Genomic DNA, 17,387 nt, shown 5'->3' with positions numbered 1-17,387 from the left:
TGAGTTTATTTTTGTATATGGTGAGAAAGTGGCCTGATTTCATTTTTTTGCATGTATCTGTCCAACTTTCCCAACACCATTTATTGAAGAGACTGTCTTTACCCCATTGTATATCCCTGCCTCCTTTGTCATATGTTAATTAAGCAGCCATGTAAGCAAAGATTTATTTCTGGGCTCTCTTTTCTATTCCATTGGTTTATTTATGTCTTTATACCAGTGACGTGCTGTTTTGATTACTGTAGCTTTGTAGTATAGTTTGTTATCAGGGAGCATGATACCTCCAACTTTGTGCTTTCTCAAGATTCCTTTGGTTATTCAGGTTTTTTGTGGTTCCATATAAATTTTAGGATCAGTTATTCTAATTCTGAAAGAATGTCATTGGCATTTTAATAGGGATTATAATGAATCTGTATATCGCTTTAGGCCATAAGGACATTTTAACAATATTAATCCTTCCAATTCATGAGCAAGATACATCCTTCCATTTATTTTTATCTTCTTCAATTTCTTCATTCAGTTTTCAGAGTACAGGTCTGTTACCTCTTTGGTTAAATTTATTCCTAGATATTTTATGGTTTTTTGATGTAATTGTAAATCAGACCTGTTTTCTTAATTTCTCCTTCTTTTTTTTTTAGATTTTTTTATTATTATTATTATTGGGGAAGGGGAACAGGACTTTATTGGGGAACAGTGTGCACTTCCAGGACTTTTTTTTTTTCCAAGTCAAGTTGTTGTCCTTTCAATCTTAGCTATGGAGGGTGGCGTTCAGCTTCAAGTTGTTGTCCTTTCAGTCTTAATTGTGGAGGGCGCAGCTCAGCTCCAGGTCCAGTTGCCGTTGCTAGTTGCAGGGGGCGCAGCCCACCATCCCTTCAGGGACTCGAGGAATTGAACTGGCAACCTTGTGGTTGAGAGCCCGTGCTCCAACCAACAATTGAGCCATCCGGGAGGCAGCTCAGCTCAATGTGCCACGTTCAATCTTAGTTGCAGGGGGCGGAGCCCACCATCCCTTGCGGGACTTAAGGAATTGAACTGGCAACCTTGTGGTTGAGAGCCACTGGCCCATGTGGGAATCGAACCGGCAGCCTTCGGAGTTAGGAGTATGGAGCTCTAACTGTCTGAGCCACTGGGCCAGCCTTAATTTCTCCTTCTGATCATTTGTTATTCGTGTATAGAAATGCAACAGAATTCTGTATATTGATTCTGTATCCTGAAATTTTACTGAATTCATTTATTACTTCTAGTAGTTTTTTGGTGGACTCTTTAGGGATTTCTATATATAGTATAATGTCATCTACAAATAATGAGTTTTACTTCTTCCTTTCCTATTTGAATGTCTTTTATTTCTTTGATTACTGTGGCCAGGACTTCCAATACTGTGTTGAATAGAAGTGGTGATAATGGGCACCCTTGTCTTGTTCCTGATCTTAGAGACAAAGCTTTCAGCTTTTCAACATTGAGTATATTAGCTGTGGGTTTGTCATATATAGCCTTTCTTATGTTGCAATTCGTTCCTTCTATACCCACTTTGTTGACAGTTTTTACCATAACAGAATGTTGTATTTTGTCAAATGCCTTTTTTTGCATCTATTGAGATGACTATATGGTATTATCCTTTATTTTGTTAATGTATCACATTGATTTACAGATGTTGAACCATCTTTACATCCCTGAGATGAATCCCATTTGGTTATGAGGCTTGTTTTGTGCTCTATCCTGGAGAATGTTCCAAATGCACTCGAAAATTTTGTATTCTGCAGTTTTGAGATGAAATGTGCTCTACTATGTGCTCTATCCTGGAGAATGTTCCAAATGGACTCGAAAATTTTGTATTCTGCAGTTTTGAGATGAAATGTTCTATATATGTCTTTTAAGTTTACGTGATCATTTGAGGCTATTATTTTCTTATTAATATCCTGTCTGGCTGATCTATCCATTGATATGAATGGTATGTTAAAATCCCCTACTATTATTGTATGACTGTGGATTCCTCCCTTTATGTCCATTAATAATTACTTTATATATTTAGGTGTTCCTATGTTGGGTGCATAGATATTTATGATTGTTGCATCCTCTTCTTGGACTGACAGTTTTATAATTACACAATGTTCTTTTTTGTATTTTTTTTTAAGTTTTTTGTTTTAAAGTCTCTTTTGTCTGATATGAATATTGCTACCCCAGCTTTCTTTTTGTTTCTATTTGCATGGAATATATTTTTCATCCCTTTACTTTCAGTCTGTGTCTTTCAATTTGATGTGAGTCTCTTGTAAGCAGCATGTAAATGGCTCATGTTCTATAATCCATTCAGGTAGCCTATGTCATTTTATTGGAGCATTTAGTCCATTTACATTTAAAGTAAGTATTGATAAGTATACTTAGTGTCATTTTGTTGAATTTTTTTGGTCATTTTTATAGTTCTCATCTTCTCCTTTCTTCCTCTCTTGATCTTGTCCTTTGTGGTTTGCTGTTTTCTTTAGTGTTTTGTTTGGGTTCCTTTCTCTTTAATCTTTATATATCTTTTGCAGGCTTTTGGTTTGTGGTTACCATGAAGTATATCTTTATTATCCTGTATCTATATCTGTCTATTTTAAACTGATAGGTATTGAAGTTCAAATATATTCTATAAGGATTACATTTTTACTCCTCTCTCCACGCTTTATATTATTGCTGTCCTGTTTTAGATCTTTGTGTTGTATATCTCCTAACCACTTCTGGTAGTTTGATACTTTTTTCTTTGACCTTCACAGTAGCTTTTTAAATGTCTAATTTGCTGTATTTATTAATTATTTGGCTTTGCCTGTGAGATATTTTCCCTTTCTCATATTTTCTTATTTCTGGTTATGGTCTTCCCTTTTCTGCTTAAAGAAGACCCTTTAACATTTCTTATAAAACTGGTTTAACAATGATAAACTCCTTTAGCTTTTACTTATCAAGGAAACTATCTTGTATTCAAATCTGAATGATAACCTTGCTGGATAAATTATTCTAGGTTGTAAGTTCCTTTACTTCAGCATTTTAAATGTCTTGCCCCTCCCTATTGGCCTATAAAGTTGCTGCTGAGAAATCAGCTGGTATATAGGGTTTCCTTTGTATGGAACGCTTTGTTTTCCACTGCTTCCCTCAAAATTGTCTCTTTACCTTTAACTTTTGCCATTTTGATTACAACATGTCTTGGTGTCAGTCTTTTTTCCATCTTGTTTGAAACTCTTGTGCTTTCTGTACCTGGATGTCTGTTTTCTTTCCCAGGTTAGGAAAGTTTTCAGCCCTTATTTCTTTGAATAAAGTTTTTTTTTCCTTTTTCTCTTTCTTGTCCTTCTGGGATCCATATAATACAAAGGTTTGAGCATTTGATGTTATCACAGAGGTCCCTTAGACTATCGACATTTTTTTTTTTAATTCTTTTTCCTTTTTGCTGTTGTGATTGCTTGATTTCCACTTGTCTGTCTTCAAGGTCACTGATCCATTCTTCTGTATTAGCTAATTAGCTGTTGATTCATCCTAATGTTATTTTTCATTTCAATAATTGTATTCTTCAGGTCTGCTTGATTCTTTATTATACTTCCTAATTCTCTGCTGAAGTTCTCCCTAAGTTCCTGTATTCCACTCTCAAGTTTGCTGAGCATCCTTAGGACAATTTCTTTGAATTCTTTATCAGACTTATCTCCAGTTCCTTAGGCTTTTTCTCTGGGGATCTTTCTTATTCCTTCATTTGAGAAATAGCTTCTGTCTTTTCATTTTTATGTTTGTTTATATGATTGAGACAAAATAGCTCTCTCTCCCAGTCTTAAAAAAAGTGGCCTTATGTAGAAGCGGCCTCTGTGTAGGCTGTGTGTGCCGGGTAGTTTTGGCAGGCCGGTAGGAGTCAAGCCAGTGCCTAAGGTATCCACGGCACTGGCCCACCAAGCAGGAGAGGCTCCAGGTGGGGAGCCCAGGTGTATGTAGTAATGCCCTGTTGATCCTGGTTGCCCCCGTTGTTCAGGGCTCCAGCAATGTGTCCAGGGATGCACTGCAGCCATCTGCAGGCAGGCCAAAGCACCTGAACAGAGCACCCAACAGCCCTATGAAAGTGGAGGGGGATATACACAATGGCACTGAGTGGCTCCTTGGGCCCGGAGAGTTCCCACAGCTCCCAGAGGGCTCCCGCAGTTTCCCAGCCTTCTCTATTAGGTCTCTTCGCATTTCTTGTTCAGAAATTGTTCATTCAGCCCTCAGTTGTCTCGCAGGAATAACTGCCTTCTATATACATGTATATTTGAGTTTGTTCATGGGAGGGGGTGAGTTCAGCATCCTCCTATACCACCGCCATCTTGGACCTTGCACTGGTAACTCTGAATCTGATCTATGTGGCCTCATCACCTGGGCACTTATTACCATTCTATGCTTTTAGGCCTGGCAGTAAACAATACTGCCCACACAGCACTACTGGGCCCTGGGCAGACAAATAACCAAATAGGACCAGATCTGGGTCCTCTCAGCGGGGAACCAAAGTAGCAGAATGAGAAGGAAATGACCAGAAGCAGTGGATGCATATTGACTCTGATGAATGCATATTGTATAGTGGAAACTTCTGGAAAATTGTACTCTAACTTATATATAACTATTTTTCCTGTAGTCGAGGACTCTGTGAGCTGAGTTCATTTGGTAAATTAATGTCCTTCTAAACCTTTTAAGCAATCTGAATATTCAAGAAAAATTGATCAGCAAATCACATGGAGAGGAAGTCCCACAGGAAAGTTTCCATGACTCCCCTTCATTCTAAGACAACATGATCATGCTTTCCCGACACTCACACAGACCTTCGATGCCCATTCGAGGGAATCCTTCCAGTGAGTTTGAGATTACACAGAACATCATATACTTGACCTTCATAGCATATCTGTGGGAATCTCAAAAGTTTGGGGTCTCCGTGTTTCCTGATCTTTCTTCAAGCTTCCAAGAACTTCCAAAGATGTCAGGGCCACCCACTCAGGGCTAAACACCTGAGCAGCTGGGCTCCAGCAAGGAGACTCAATTTAACATACTCCAGCTAGAATGCAGGCACCAGCTGGAGCTACAAGTTCTGCACACCAACACAGACCCCAAAAAACCCCGCATACCTTCTGCCTCTGTTAATCCAGCAGCCGGGGCTTCCTTGCCTCTACTTAAACCGAAACTCCTATCACACTCACTGGAACTTATTCATGCTGAAGCGCACGTATTTTCTAGAAACCAAATTTTGGTCGAGGGAGGGCTGAGGAAGCCCAGATTATTGGAATTTTGGGGAAGGCCCAATACTAAAACACTAAAAGACATTTTTGTGCCTCTCAACTATAGAGAAAGCCTGTGCCACACTTATAATGCCTCATGTAAAGTTCTAAAAATAAATGGTCTTAATGACTCCAGGCAGAGGCAATTTAAACTACAGATAATTGATTATTTAACAAATGCCTGCATACATTTACTAAGATCAAGACAAAGACAAAGAAGACATTCAAAGAGCGTGTGGACTGAGCAGGCAAAGAGCAGACTTTTTTTTTTTTTTTAATTGGGAAAGGTGAACAGGACTTTATTGGGGAACAGTGTGTATTTCCAGGACTTTTTTCCAAGTCAAGTTGTTGTCCTTTCAATCTTAGTTGTGGAGGATGCAGCTCAGCTCCAGGTCCAGTTGCCGTTGCTAGTTGCAGGGGGCACAGCCCACCATCCCTTGCGGGAGTCGAACCGGCAACCTTGTGGTTGAGAGGACATGCTCCAACCAACTGAGCCATCCGGGAGGCAGCTCAGCTCAAGGTGCCGTGTTCAATCTTAGTTGCAGGGGGCAGAGCCCCCCATCCCTTGCGGGACTCAAGGAGTTAAACTGACAACCTTGTGGTTGAGAGCCCACTGGCCCATGTGGGAATCGAACCGGCAGCCTTCGGAATTAGGAGCACAGAGCTCCAACCGCCTGAGCCACCGGGCTGGCCCCAAGAGCAGACAGTTTTGCCAGTTCTCCTTTCGCCCTGATGGATCACTAAAGAGGGAGGTGATTCTCAAACTTTCACCTTTTCCTTCCAGGCAAGTGTTGAACACTCCCTGAGGGAAAGGACTGGGCTAACATCACCCCAAAAGCCACCACACCTCACCTCCACTTATCACAAAACCTGAAGATACAGAAAGGACCTTACGTAGAAGTCACGAAGTCCAAGCCACTATACCAATCTCTTCTACACCTCCCATCTCCCAGTCCACACCATCTTAAGCTACTTGTGGTCAACAGTCTCCCAAGGGTCAAATCTCTGACCACGCCCATGATAACCCTTCAGATATAAATTCTCCCCCAAGGCAATGTCTCTCCCACACAAACAGAAACGGAAGGGGAGCTCTATGTCTGCACATTCCAACAGTCTAGTAGTCTGTTGTTGATACAGGCACTAACATACCTGAGACGAAAAGCCCTAGAAGGGGGTGATTCTAAGCTTCATGGTACACAAGAAGGCAGAAGCGACCTCAGTATTTAAACACCAACAGCCATTCATTCACAGAGAGAAATAAAATAATCAGAGAGAGTAGGGACTAAAGCAGGGGAGAAGGATTGATTATCAATAAAGATATTTCTTCCGGAAGAAGCAGGAACATCAGTACACTACGTGTATGACCTTCATTTAAAATATTTCTCAAGATAAAAATTCAGTTATATTTTAGGAAACAGAAAGAATATAAATTAACAGAAATTAAATCCCTATTTAATCCTTCAGCTAGGTAGAAGGTATTATCAAAAAATACGGTGAATGTTTAAAATGTAAAAAAATTTATTACAGTAAAAGACACATTGCCATTAATCTCCCTCAAAATACTCCCCCTTTCTTTGAACACATGTATCCCATTGTTCGTGCCGCTTGCTGAAGCAGTTCTGAAAGTCCTCTTTTGTGACTGTCTTTACTCTATCCTCCATCATGACAACGTTCCGTGTCACACATCGCTTCTGGTATGGCAATTTCTGTCAAATACAAACATTACAGAGTGTCCTCATCCATCTTATTCACTGGATCTGGCACTGTGCGACTTCTGGCTCTTCCCCAAAGTCAAAATGACCATGAAAGGTAAACATTTTGAATCGATTCAGGACATCGAGGCATCCACGACAGCACAAGTAAAGACACTCACAAAAGAAGACTTCCAGAACTGCTTCAGAAAGTGGCAAAAATGATGAGATAAGCGTGTTCGAAGCAACAGGGAGTACTTTAAGGGGGATTAATGGCAATGTGTCATTTTTTTTAATAAATTTTTTTTAAACATTCACCGTATTTTTTTATTACACCTCATTTTTGTGGAGTCCAATCATGGTTGAAAGTGGAGGGAATCATGAAGTTGATCCTCAAAGAATCCTCAGTTCCACTGGGTTGGGGAGAGAAAACGAATGCAGATAAAACAATTAGAAAACAATAATCAGTGTAATTATGGTCTGGTTTCAAGGGCAAGATTTCAGAAACGGGAGGAGTATGGTCCAGTCACCAGATCTTTAATACTTTGGCTAAACCCACAGAAGGAAGCTGTAAACAAAATATTCACTTTTTATCTCTAAGTGTATCTTCCCTATCAGCAAATGGATTTCCTTTCAGGCAGTGTAAGACCTTGTGGGTCAGGGCTACCTGCCCAGTTCAGGCTGGAAGGAAACAAATCAGGTCAGCCATCCAGGATCACTCTTCTCCCCAGAATAATTCCTCCTCATATGCAGAGAGTGACAGGCATTACAAAGCAGCTGTACAGACGTGTGGTCATAAACCTAAAAGCTCGCAATCTCTGAGCTAGTAAAGATTCGACCCTTCCACGGCCCCGTCAGTTTCACTCACCTCTGTCATGGTCATCACATAATTTACTGCTCACCATCTTTGCTTAAGGAAGGACCTACCACTGCTTTTGTAAACCCCCTGCAAATGTTTATTTACTCTACCACACAGCAAGGCACGAAGATAACTTGGCACTCAAACAACCATATCAAGAAACTCAAACGTGAACTCATGTCCTGTCTTAGCCCCCTGCAGGGCCTGATATCACCGTTATTCTCCCAGTTCTGGTCTAGTGTCAATGCCATTTCCCAGGGCAACCTCATCTGGTAGGGTGTCCTTTGAACTCATATTGAAAAGGTTTTGAATATGACCTATACTTATTTCAAGGACAGCTAACATTTATCCAGCTGAAGGTCACTTCCAAGCAAAGTTCTCTATACACAATATCTCTTTAACCATACTGTGCCATTTTACAGATAAAAAAGTTGAGGCTGAGAAACTAAGCCCGTTGGCCAAGATTGCCCGGAGACTTAAACAGAGATCCAACTCAAAAAATCCCTGCTCTTCACGCAGAAGGCAATCCCAGTTTTTCAAACTGGCGAATGGAAGCCTGCTCAGAGCACTAAAGCATGTTTGTATAATTATGACACTCCTAGGAGGAGGCAGGCCCACAAAGGCTGGAGATCTATAAATCTATAAACTGTTGGGTAGCCCAGAGACCGACTCTATGAGGCCTCCTGATGGACAGACACCCAGAAGCAATGCGTCGTCTCCCGATCCACACTGAGTAGGCAGCTGGCCCCACCAGCTGGTCGGCCTCATTTCCAATTCCCAGAACCAACCCCCAAGATCCTGGACCCCCCGGCACCCTGGGGGACCCGAGCCAGAGCCAAAGGAAATGGAAGCAGACGGGCAAATGATTTTAGAGGGACACACTTCTTTCTCATCTGTTTGCCTTTAAGGACAAGCTTTACATACACAGAGTATAGGAGTGGCTTTATTCCTGAGTAATAAACTTTGGGGTTAAAAAAAAATAAATGACTACTACTGACTATTAAGAACAAGAAACAGGACTTAACAGTTCTGGCTCCAAGTCAAACACAGCACCACTGACTTACGCCCCACAGAGCACACTATCTTAGCTAATTTCTCTCCAGATGGCAGCTTGTACTTTTCCAGGCAGAATCTCATCTCCCCCAGCCTTGCCTCACCTTTCTACAGCTCTTTGTGTTTCCCCAATGTCCTCTGTGCACAGAGGGCTTTGCAACACCTCCAAATTTACTGCCACCTACAGAATTAATTAGCAGACTGTTTATTCCCCCTTCACTGTTTGGAATATCTTAAGAAAAATAAGGCTTCCATGGGTAGGTACTCCACCCTGGGCTTCCATCCAATCAGCTCACCGGTGGAATAGTGTTTGCCCAGCTCCAACCCTGTGCCTGGCCCCCATCCAAGGCAAGTCTGTGCTGTGAGCCAGCCACTGGGTACCACGTGAAGGCCTTCCACCTCTGGGGTGCCTTAGTGAGAGGAGACTGCGCAAAGGGAAGGGCAGAAGTGATCCAATAAAAAAGCAAGCGGCAGTCAGTTAAGATAAACCTTTCCTAGGAAAAAGAAAGGGTACAGAAGGACCAGCTGAACACACATTTTCCAGGACTTCTCAATGTGGCCCATACTTCAGAAGGAAAAAAAAAAACACAGGATGAAACGGAGGGAGAGACACAGCAAAAGAGAAAAAAGCAGGATCAGAGGGGAAGAAGGGCAGAAGAGAAGGAAAGAGAATGATCTGCATTTTTTATTAAGCACTAACTTTATCAATCAACAAACACAACCTAAATATGCCTTTCATGTTCAACGATACAGGAGTTAAAGAGATAAAACAAGATCTCTTATCACAAGGGTTTTAGAGACCCATCAGGGGAAACAAGCCAGCAAGCAACAGCAAGGGAAACAAACATGAAACTACAAAACCAACAGCAAGCGACGCAAACAGGCATGTACAATCGTCCCCCCTTATCCGCGGGGATCACGCCAACACCCCCATGGATGCCTGAACCCGCGGATAGTACTGAACCCTGTGTACACTGTTTTTCCTATACATACATACCTGTGATAAAGTTTAATGTATAAATTAAGGCACAGTTAGAGATGAACAACAATGACTACCAATAAAATAGAACAATTTTAACGATGGCTCTGGGGTCATTATTAAGTCAAATAAGGGTTGGTCAAACACAAACAGTATGATACCGAGAGAGTCAATCTAATAACCAAGAAGGCTGCTAAATGACTAACGGACAAGACGATACAGCCGGAGACACTGGACAAAGGAATGATTTACATGCCCGGTGGGATGGAGCTGGATGGGGTGAGATTTCATCACGCTGCTCAGAACGGCACCTAAGTGAAAATGTATGAATTGTTTATTTCTGGAATTTTCCATTTAACATTTTCGGATCATGGATGACTACAGGTAACTGAAACCATGGAAAGCAAAACCACACTGAGGCTAAGGGGCGACTGCTGTAGTTCATTCTTCTACAGAGCCATTTAATGACGCAAGGACTGACGCGTTATTCTGGCTACGGAGCGAGCGTGAAGATGACACAGAAACCTCCCCCTGGACCCACTAAAACCAGCACCATCATGGATGCCCACACCTGACCAGGCCAACACACAGATGGATGCCATTGTGGATGTGACAAGCCAACAGGTGACATCTCACCTCAGGATCTGCATCTCCCTTCCTTTGCTATGCTACTGCTTTTCTGCTCTTGATTAATTTTTCCTAAACTATTTCAAAATCTTTTGACTACTCTTACTTCTTTATTCTTAAGCATTAAAAGGGAGTCAAGCAATTAAATATGCGGTGCTATTATTTATGCATAATAGGTGCTGGTATCGTGTCTGCCTGATCGTCTCAATTTTCCTACCTTAATTTTGCTGCAGAGGAAATTCCTGTCCTGCCAGTGCACTAGTTAGGAAAATTCACTTTTTAGAGTCACTAATCTTTCCACTTGTCCTTCTTCCCACGCCCTGGCTTCAAATATGGCAGGAGGTCGGGATCAGAATTAAGAGATTCTTCAAAAAGGAGATCATTCACCCACTCTGGCAGGTTACCCCAGGAAAAGAGTGGACAACCATCCTCTAGACCAGGACTATCCAACAAAAACATAACTTTAAACTTTCTAGTAATTACATTTCAAAACAACAAAAAGGTTAAATTACATTTAATAACCTACTTTATTCAGCCTAGTACATTGCAAATATTACTTCAACATATAATCAATATAAAAATTATTAAGAGATAGCGTGGGTGGCCGGATGGCTCAGTTGGTTAGAGGGAGAGCTCTGAACAACAGGGTTGCCGGTTCAATCCCCACATGGGCCACTGAGCTGCGCCCTCCACAACTAGATTGAAGGAGGGCTTGGAGTTGATAGACCCTGGAGAAACACACTGTTCCCCAATAATCTCCAATAAAAATGTTTATAAAAAGAGCTTACGTTCTTCTCTTTCTTACTAAGTCTTTGAAATCTGGTCTGTAAGTTGTACGTACAGCACACATTCAAGGGCTCAGTGGGCACAGTGTGGCTTGAGGTCATAGTGGGCATTACAGCTACAGACCCTCTGGGGTAACGTGTGGCCAGGAGAGAAGGAGGTTCCATAAAGAATTTCCCGAGGCACTGCCTGGGAGCCCCCGCCGCGCCTGTGCGTGGCGCAGGGGTTCCGGCTGCAGCGCCACAGCACACGTTTGCACATAGCTGGGGCTGTCCGCTCTCCGCGGCGGCCCATTTAACCACAAGGAACAGGGCAGCCCCACGCTGCTCGTGGCGGGAGGAAAAAAAAAAGAATTTCTAAAGTATGAGGGATTCCTGATCCCGTCAATGCCCAATTCCACCATGCACTGAGCTGTCCTTCCCCCTTCAAAGGACAAAGGACAAACATGTTGCGAATAGCCGCCTGGAATCAGGCCTGTTGCAAATAGCCTCCTGGAATCAGGAAGACCTCTCCAGGGTCCTAAGTTTCCGATCCAAAAACCTAACACCCTCAATGTAATGGAAAACACAAAATATTTATCGAGTACCTTCTAGGCACAAAAACCATGTGAGGCATGTCCAAACTCACTATTAACTTCTAAGCCCAACATGCTGAGCAAAGGTCCTTTTCTTTTGAGGATGTTCATGCCTTATTTAAAGGTCATTAAACCTCAGTGCCTGCACTAAGAGAGCAAGCATCTTTACCTACAGGAAACTGATCTTCCTGAGTTAATGCCAGCACTCTTCTAAGTTCCAGAACCAAAGAATCCAAAATCAGCACTTACGGGGGCTGGCCCGGTGGCTCAGACGGTTAGAGCTCCATGCGCCTAACTCCGAAGGCTGCCAGTTCGATTCCCACATGGGCCAGTGGGCTCTCAACCACAAGGTTGCCAGTTCGATTCCTCGAGTCCCGCAAAGGATGGTGGGCAGCGCCCCCTGCAACTAAGATTGAACACAGCACCTTGAGCTGAGCTGCCGCTGAGCTCCCAGATGGCTCAGTTGGTTGGAGCGCATCCTCTCAACCACAAGGTTGCCAGTTCGACTCCCGTAAGGGATGGTGGGCTGTGCCCCCTGCAACTAGCAATGGCAACCGGACCTGGAGCTGAGCTGCACCCTCCCCATTAAGACTGAAAGGACAACAACTTGAAGCTGAATGGCACCCTCCACAACTAAGATTGAAAGGACAACAGCTTGACTTGGAAAAAAGTCCTGGAAGTATACACTGTTCCCCAATAAAGTCCTGTTCCCCTTCCCCAATAAACTCTTTAAAAAAAAAAAAAAATCAGTACTTAAGAATCTTAATGTCTACCAGCCCATCACACTGAGTCTTTACCACTCAAAAAATCCTAAAAGAATAATCACTGTTAGGCGATTTGCAGTGCTTGACATTTTCCTCAGGGTCCTTGTTGCTCTAAGCTGATACAGGAAGTTCTTGTTAATCCAATTTTTTCTCATAGCACCTTAAAACTGAAGCATGTTTAAATTAGCTGATTCCTTAAAATTCATAGATGGGATGGATACAAAGCTTTATAGAGCTTAGTGGGAAGACACTGTGAGATAGAAATGAGCTTTACTTGCCATCTAAGGACCCGCTCTATCAGATCCCACGGGAGCTTAGGGATGGCAGCAAGTCCCCTTAACTGTTAAGCTGGAAGGCTGGTTCTCCACCCATGTCTTTTTCTCCTTCCAACTGCCATGATCTCTCACGGAGCTCAGACACTCTCCACACCTCCCCATGGGAACAGAAAAGCCCCCACCCAAAACATGTATTTTTAGCTGACAGGAGAGTCTGAGGTACAGCCCTGGCAGCCTGACACTAGGGAGGACACTCAGCTCATTACTTGTTCTTTTCCTGAGCAAGCATCCAACTGAAGGAAGACCTATGGAGAGCCAGGCCCCCACGCCAGGAGTGGGGATGACGGAGTTCCAGAAGGGGCTTGCCCTCAAGAAGTTCAAGGCCTCGAAGGAGAAAGGCATACACATATGAGATGTGATCAAACAATACAGTGAATGCTTAAATTTTTAAAAATGTATTACAGTAAAAGACACAGTGCCATTAAACCCCCTCAAAATGTTACCCCTCGCTTCAAACACACTTATCCCATTGTTCTTGCCACTTTCTGAAGCAGTTCCGGAAGTCCTCTTTCATGAGTGTCTTTAGTTGCACTGTCATGGCTGCCTCCCTGTCCTGAATCATTTTGACTTTGGGGAAGAGCCAGAAGTCACACAGTGCCAGATCCAGTGAATAAGTAGATGAGGACATACTGTAATGTCTTTATTTGACAGAAATTGACATATACAAGAAGCGATGTGTGACAGAGCATTGTCATGATGGAGGATGGTTTATGGCACACTTTAAAACTCACCTTCTCTCAACCGTAGCTCATACCTGGCCGACTGCACCCAACAAGTTGAAACTTGTTACACACTGTTACTAAGGATCAACACACCTCTTCTCATATTGAAGAGGTGGATGGCACTGGGCAGCAACAGTCACCATATTTTGTGATCACAACAGAAAGGGCTCCATGTCACACATCGCTTCTGATACAGCAATTTCTGTCAAATAAAAACATTACGGTGTGTTCTCATCCACCTTATTCACCGGATCTGGCACCGTGCAACTTCTGGCTCTTCCCCAAAGTCAAAATAACCATGAAACGTAAACATTTTGAATTGACTCAGGCCACCGAGGCAGCCACAACAGCACAACTAAAGACACTCACAAAAGAAGACTTCCAGAACTGCTTCAGAAAGTGGCAAGAACGATGGGGTGTGTTCGAAGCGAGGGGGAGTATTTTGAGGGGGATTAATGGCAATGTGTCTTTGACTGTAATAAATGCTTTTATTTAAACATTCACCATATCTTTTGATCACACCTCATAGATTCATAGAAGACCATGGGATTTTAATGCCAGCCGAGAAGGTCCCACCAAAAGGCTTTCTAGAGATGATGGTGCCTGCGTTGAGCCTTGAAAAGCAAGCAGGACTAAACCAAAAGGGGAGAACAGACAGCTCAGCAAAGCGATTTTGGGTTGACACTTCTTGAGCTCTTATCAGGTGCCAGGCCCGTTGGAAACATGTACAGGAATTAACTTACTTAATCCTCAAAACAGCCCTACCTGGTAGGTACTATTATTACCCCCACTTGACAGATGAGAAAACTGAGGAGTGGAACAAGGTAATAATAAATTGTTCAAGGTCATTCTGTTAGTAAGTGGCTGAGCAGACAATGTGAACCAGGGTGTCCTCACCACTATGCAACTGTGCCAGCACTGGCGGGGGCACATTGCGTTTGTGAATCTGTGAGTGAAGTTTGCAACTTGAACCACCTGGGAGGCCATGAAGGTAACTGAAACGCAAGAGCCTTTGAATGAACGGAGTTGTGAGGACAGTAGCGGACCACTGGATCGCAGAAGATCCATTCACATGCATCAAATTCAGTCATACCCAGTGCTCTTCAATCCAAACACAGGCACCCCACTGGCAGCTGCCAATCTACATCCACCTCAAGAGCGAGTAGGTAAGGCTGGGGTGAGTGACAGGTGACGAGGAAAAGTCAGAGCAGGGGACAGCGCCAGACCAAGAGGCTTGGACTACATCCAGTGAACAATGGGGAATCTCTGCAGGAGTGACACGATCAGACATGTCTTAGAGGAGCCGCTGACCTCAATGGGGAAGAGGGTAAAGATGCGATGGCAGGGAGAGGGTGGGAAGTTCAGGAGAGAGGGCAAGGGGAGTGTATTAGTTCCCTACGGCTGCCATAACAAAGTACCACGAACTGGGTGGCTTAAAACAACAGTAACTCATTTTCTCACAGTTCAGGAAGCTAGAAGTCCAAAATGAAGGTGTGGACACCTTCCAGTGTCCCTCTGCAGCCCCTCTGGAATCTCTAGGGAAGAATCCTTCCTTGTCTCTTCCAGCTTCTGGTGGCCCCCACAATCTAAGCTTGTGGTTACATCAGTCCAATCTCCACCTCCATCATCACAGCCTTCTCGCGTTGTATCTGTACCCCCCGATCTGAAATCACTGGATTCAGGGCCCACCCCATCCAGTACGACCTCCTCTGGATAAACTGCAAAGACCCTATATCCAAATAAGGTCACATTCTGAGGTCCCAGTGGACATGAGTTTGGGGGGTAGGGGGCGAACACTACTCAACCCACTATACAGAGCATAGTGCGACTGAAGCGGGGAGACCAGGGGAAGTTATCCAGCACAGAACATAACAGTGAGAAGGGGGTGCTATCTTTTGAAAAGGAAAAGTGAAAAAATCAGAATACACACCTGTATTTATATCAACCCATACTGCAAGGATTCACGGGAAACCAAGAAAAGTAGTTACCTAAGGGTGTAGAAAGAATGGGGTACACAGGATTAGGAGGAGAACAAGACTTCTGCGTGTAACTTTAGTAGACACTTTACATCTTGAAAGCATGGAAAGGCATGAAATATGACTTCATCATTATCAAGTAAAAAACTCAGCCGCTGTGTTAGAAATCAGGACTGGATCGCCTCTAACGGGGTGCTGACAGGAAGGGGGCACAGGGAAGGGTTGTGGCCGTGGATCTGAGTGCTGGTTACTGGGGTGTGTTGTTTATAAGAATTCATCAAGCTAGCTACCTAGGATCACGTATACTTTTCTGGATGCTTGCTGTATTTCAATTTCCTGTTTTTAAATAAGTATATATATACAATATATGTGTGTGTATGTGTGTGTGTGTATATACATATACATATATATGTATATATATACACATATGTATATGCACACACACAAATGTCGGTTAACAGCTTCCTACCTGCAAAATGGGGATATCACCCTATCTACAGCCACGCTCTCTTGCCTCATAACGTCAGTAATTCTAAGGGAGCTGTCACCATGCAAGTTTAATGTCATGGAATTTCACAGAACAAGTCCATATAACATGCTTTAGAAGATCACCATTTTTGCCTACAAAAGAAAAAAAAGAAAAGGAAAAGAAAATGTGGATCCACCAATGTTTTGATTAGTGCTGTCTTTGTTTCAAAGGAGATTGAGCCCCCACTGTCAAAGGCTGAAACTTTAGCTGCAAGCAAGGGGAGGGAGGGGTCCCCGAAAACATTTTTATGTTTTTCTCACTGAAACCAAATACCAAAAATGGATTTTCCACAAGAAGTGGCGGGAGGAGGGGCAGCCTGTCTTAGCATGGCAGCCTGCACACGTCGGCACTGCTCAGCCGCTTGTTCCAGCCACCTACATGCCTCCCCGTAATGGAAACACCAGATTTAAACAGGTGTCATAACAGTAAAAGGGCCCCATAAATGGGAAACCCAGAAGGCTTTGCGGGGCTGGACAGCTGGTGGGAGAGTGAGGGTTACAGACCTAAGTGGTCTCCAGACTTCCGGAGTCTGCTCGACTTCGCCTCACACACACTTAAACATCCATTTGCCTCCACGAGCACACACACACCACATATATAAAACCTCTCAACAGGAAATTTCTTCCATTCTTAAATGGTGTTGGCTAAATAAAATACCTTTGAGGACTGTGAGCTATTGGATCACATTAAATGAGAGAACAGAGAACGGGTTGGTTCTCAGTCGAGCAGGGGACATGAGCACACTGGAGCTCTCAGTAGAGGAAGGTGAAATAGAAGGGGCTGGAGAACATAGTGGCCTTGGAAGAGACAGAATATTGGGGGGGATTCAGCCAATCCCAGCCCCCTAAGCACCCAAACCCTCCCATCAGCTGAGGAGCACACATTTCATGGATCCACGAAATCCATACTGAGTGGCCTTTCTTGCATCATCTACTGTCTCTGTTTCCCCACTTTCTCATCTGCAAAATAGGATAACAATACCCACCTTGCCAGGACTTTTTAATAACATGCACAGGAGCAAAAATGCCCAGCACAAAAGAGGATTTATAAAAGTAGCCAGTGTAACAATCATCGTCATAACACCATTTATAAAAGTATTGATTATTTACTTGTAAAAAGAAATGACTCCTCAGTCTTTGCCCAGGAGAAAGCATAAAATGAACGACAGCATGTAATCTGCAAATCTCACTAATTCTCCAAAAAAGTTCAGTAAGAAATGTGCACAAGGGCCTGCAATATGATATTGAAAATG

General features: G+C 43.1%; 1 protein-coding gene and 1 non-coding gene across 4 annotated transcripts in view; one reads left to right on the top strand and one right to left on the bottom strand.

Moving 5' to 3' along the window:
* TIAM1 (TIAM Rac1 associated GEF 1) overlaps nucleotides 1–17,387 on the bottom strand; it is a 362,433-nt gene that overhangs the window by 329,033 nt on the left and 16,013 nt on the right. The window lies entirely within an intron of this gene.
* On the top strand, nucleotides 11,418–11,548 carry LOC141568108 (small nucleolar RNA SNORA76). Its single transcript, XR_012491126.2, has one exon. It is a non-coding gene; the product is annotated as a small nucleolar RNA SNORA76 (small nucleolar RNA).

This window comes from Rhinolophus sinicus, chromosome 17, assembly GCF_057876585.1.
Source record: "Rhinolophus sinicus isolate RSI-liver-muscle chromosome 17, RSI-T2T, whole genome shotgun sequence".
Taxonomy (NCBI): domain Eukaryota; kingdom Metazoa; phylum Chordata; class Mammalia; order Chiroptera; family Rhinolophidae; genus Rhinolophus; species Rhinolophus sinicus.
Note: the sequence above shows the minus strand (reverse complement) of the source record. Positions and strands in the feature narration are given on the sequence as shown.